Genomic DNA, 4,409 nt, shown 5'->3' on the forward strand with positions numbered 1-4,409 from the left:
ATAGAGCCCATAATCGAATTTCCCCAGGTGTCTACAATGTCATTTTATTTTATTTTTTTCTTTATTTATCTGACAGAGATCACAAGTAGGCAGAGAGGCAGGCAGAGAGAGAGGAGGAAGCAGGCTCCCTGCAGAGCAGAGAGCCCGATGTGGGGCTCGATCCCAGGACCCTGGGATCATGACCTGAGCCGAAGGCAGAGGATTAACCCACTGAGCCACCCAGATGCCCCTACAATGTCATTTTAAAGAATCCAGATTCCATTGAAGGATTGCTCAGTGCATTTAACTGCTGTGTCTGTTTAATCTTGTTCAATCTCTCAGCCTATTTAGTCTTTTACCACCACCAACATTTTTGAAGTTCTAGGACAGTTTTGCAAAATATCCCTCAGTCTGGATTTCTCTGACAGTTTCCTAAGCATTTTTTTTTTTTTTTGTAGGACTGTTAGGGTGGCATTACCTTCCTTATTGTCAATGGTACATAGTATCCCAGTGCATTACAATTTATGTAACTTGTCCTTTACCCATAAAGGGAAACATGGTTTCCAATCATGTTTCATAAACAATGCTGCAGTGAATATTCTGAAACTTTTGTCATTTTGAAACTGTCCAGTGTGTAGGATAAATACTTAGCAGGGATCCCTGCACCTACACAGACTCCCCTTTATGAAGGATACATTCATTACTACTCCCACTAATACCGGGTGAGGACACTCGCCCCAGAAGGCCGTCTTATTTTTTAACTTGCATCTCACTGTGCCCTAGCTAGTAAGGTCACACATCGTCGTCAGGTCTCTGGGTGAGAAGGTTGCCTTACGTTTCCTTACATGTCCCCCTGGAACTGGCAAGAAATCCTACTTTCCAAAGACAAAGCCCCAAGTGCTCCAGAGGAGCACGACTTTAAAAAATATATATATTTTATCTATTTGAGAGAGAGAGAGAGAGAGAGAGCGCGCACAGGAGCGGGGAGAGGGGCAGAGCGAGAGGGAGAAGACGCAGACTCCTGGCTGAGCAGGGAGCCTGCCTTGGGGCTTAATCTCAGGACCCTTACACCATGACCTGAGCTGAAATCAGAGGCTTAACCCACTGAGCCACCCAGGCCCCCCCATCCCGGCCCCCGGAGCACCACTCTTGCTCCGGGTTACAAAAAACATCCCTATGCTCTGCGAGGTCTGATTCAAGAGGGAGGAGGGACTGGTTAAGCGAGAAAGGCGTGTTAAGCGCCTTATAAGTTGCTTGATGGGTCTTATCAAGCCTGCCAAGGAAAAACTATTAATCTGCCCATTGTACAGATAAGGAAACTGAGGTTCTCGGAGGTTACAGCCGGTTTACTCCTCCGGTTGAGGAACAACTGACTCAGGCCCGATTGGCGTCACAGAGGCATGTATAGGTTTTATTCTCCAACCCCCTTGGGTGTTGGTGGTTGGGAGAGACAGAAACAAAACCTACAGATTCACTCCAAATCTACAAATTGTTAACCCCCAACCACCGCCTTTGGTTAGGGTGAATCACCTCGGCCACCGCCGCGAGTTCTCAGATCCCTTGAAAACTACTCTCCCCAACATGCACCGCTCTCACGGACTCTTCCGGCCTCTGCGGACTACATTTCCCAGAACACAGCGCGCCCACACGGGCTCACTTCCGCTTCCGGCCCCGGTGATTCCTGGGTGTTGCGGTCTCCGTGCAGGGCGAGGAGCCGCTTGGGGCTGTCATCCCCACAGGGCTCAAAGGTATGTGTGTGTGTGGCGGGGGGGGGGGGGGGACCAGATGTCACACTTATAAGCCAGGAGACACAGGGGGGACCCCGAAAGCACTTTCCGCCTCCCTTTAGCCAGCAGGCTGGCTTTGTTCGTGGGGGCAACGCCCCGGGAGCCCTCGGTTGAGTCTGACCCACTTTGGGGTTAGTAGAGTTCCCTTAGGATCCCGGCACTCGCTTACAGTTTTCTAAGGGCCGCGAGAGCCTGCCCTCCATTCTGTGACACCGTGATGCCTCCCTGAGACACCCGCTCCCTTCCAAGCAGGAAAGAAGAAGGAAGGAAGCCCCTCTAACCCGCCGTCTCGTTCCTACCCATTGTTGCCCCTCCGGCGAGGCGGGCTCGGAAAGTCGGAGCTCTCAGCCGCTTCACATTCCGTGGCTCCCCCTTGCTCTACGGATCCCACTCAGACACCACGTCGTGTCCTGTGAGAGCGGACCTAATTTCGCCTCATTCTACGCATCAGCCCATAAATCCCCTGCAGCCTGGCTCCCGGAATGTGCCTTGCTCCCTCTAACCTCATGCCCTTTGGCCAGACAGGTGCCCGGACTGTGCTAACTTCTACTCTTTGCATGGCTTACAGCTGTTCCCGTGTCATTCAGAGTGCGACCCGGAGACAGAAAGCACCCCGAGTTCTTTCCACTGAGCAAATGCAAAGAAGAGTCAGGGGTTCCTAGTGACCCAAAGCGGCTTCTACCCCCCAGGGCTGGAAGAACAAAGGAAGCCGCGGACTGAAAATTTAGAAGGTGGGGGGAGGCTACTGGTGGGCTCTGGGCCTCTGAGGGGCTGGCCAGCTTAGACATCACCTCCCAAGAGAGGTGGTCCTGATCCTGGTACCCCACCCCCCAGCAGAGCACCTCACCTTTCCCTTCAGAACACTGTCCATAGATAGCCATGCGGTGCTTGCATGTCCTGGTGTTTGACCCCAGTCTCTCCACCGGACCCCCCAACGCAGTGATTAGGCACATTGTACACCATTGGGTTAAGTGTCCCCCACTTTGTAGACAGAATCATTTCTCAGAGACACTGCACTGGGAGTTCCTGCGCTGGCTGGACTGGGACTCTGCCATGTAGCTAAACTCTCCTTGAGGGGCTCCTGGGTGGCTCAGTCAGTTGGGCATCTGCCTTCTGCTCAGGTCATGATCCCAGGGTCCTGGGATCAAGCCCCATGTCGGGCTCCCTCTCAGCAGGGAGCCTGCTTTTCCTTCTCCCTCTGCACCTCCCCCCACTCATGCTCTCTCTCCCTTGAATAAATAAAATTGTAAAAAACAAAACAAAACACCCTCTCCTTGATCTTGAACCTGCTCTTTTCCCAGGACTTTGCTGGAATAGAGTGATCCAGGGGGGCGAAGATTGGCTCCTGGGCATAGGAGGTGGTGCCCCCTCCTGGGGCTGTGCAGGTGACGGTCAGCCCCCCGGAGAAGGAGCTCAGCTTTAAGCACTCAGACCCTGAGCCCTCTTGTCTGACCTTAGCACTGAGCCCTGCCTTGAACATGGCCTGGCACCTACTAGGGGCTCAGTAAATATGTGTTGAGTGAATGAATGGGACCTCACCTCTGTTTCCCAGGACACCAGTCCGCTTGGAGTAATTAATTCTCTAGGTCATCTTTTAGCTGAGAAGGATGATACTGACTTAAAATGTCCCTGCCACGGTACATTTTATGTTATATGTTTTTACAATTTAAAAATGTTTTCACGGAACAACCCTTCCCCCCCTCCCAGGCAGGTAATAAGGCATGTGGTGCAGGGGAAGTACAGCTGCTTTGGGGCCGCACTACCTGAGTTTGCACTGAAGTGATTCCTCCTCCAGGCTGCGTGGGCTTGGGCAAGTCCGATGACCTCTCTGAACCACCATTTCCTCACCTGTAAAATACACCTCAAGTAACCTTAAAGCCCAGCACCCTACATGGCACATCGAGGCACTTTATACATATTTGTTTCCTCTTTTTTTTTTTTTTTTAAGATTTTATTTATTTGAGAGAGAGAGAGCCAGAGAGAGCAAGAGCGGGAGGAGGGGCAGAGGGAGGGGAGAAAGAGACTCCCTGCTGAGTGGGGAGCCTGACTCTGAATTTGATCCAAGACCTGCAGAGCACGGCCTGAGCTTAATCTCTTAAAATGACTCTTAATCTCTTAAATGACTAAGCCACCAGGCACCCCTCCCACCCCGAGAGTTTGTTTCCTCTTGTTGTGAGCGCCAATCACAGCTCAAACAGAGAACAACCCTCTGACTCCCTGAGAGTGGGTCACTGGCCCAGCGCAGGGCTGGATCAAAGCCAAGGCTGAGAGGCCCGGTTCATGGGAGAAGGGGGCTGCCTTGGGGGGAACTCCCTTGCTCTATGAAGCAAAGAGGACACATGGATCAGAACCCTTTTCAAACTTGCTGAAGCAAAATGGGGAATTTATCGTCTTACCTATTGGGAACTACCTTCAGGTCAAGCTGGATCCAGGGACTCAAAAGACCCTCATCAGGGTTGTCTTCCTCATCAACCCAGTGACTGGGCAGTAGGGCGTAGTGACTCACAGGCCCCTGAAGGCAGGGCAGTGTTGGTGACTATGATTGATAGCCCCACTGAATCAGCTCCCAGGGGAGAAGCCTTGACGTTACCAGAAGAATGAATACATGTAAGATGAGCAGTAAACCTTACTATCTGCCACACA

General features: G+C 51.8%; 1 long non-coding RNA gene across 1 annotated transcript; it reads left to right on the top strand.

The window, feature by feature from the left end:
• The first annotated feature begins 1,638 nt into the window (after nt 1–1,638).
• Nucleotides 1,639–4,409, top strand: LOC131817739 (uncharacterized). The gene is made up of 2 exons (XR_009348567.1): nt 1,639–1,727; nt 2,335–4,409. It is a non-coding gene; the product is annotated as an uncharacterized LOC131817739 (long non-coding RNA).

Source organism: Mustela lutreola, chromosome 16, assembly GCF_030435805.1.
Source record: "Mustela lutreola isolate mMusLut2 chromosome 16, mMusLut2.pri, whole genome shotgun sequence".
Lineage (NCBI taxonomy): Eukaryota > Metazoa > Chordata > Mammalia > Carnivora > Mustelidae > Mustela > Mustela lutreola.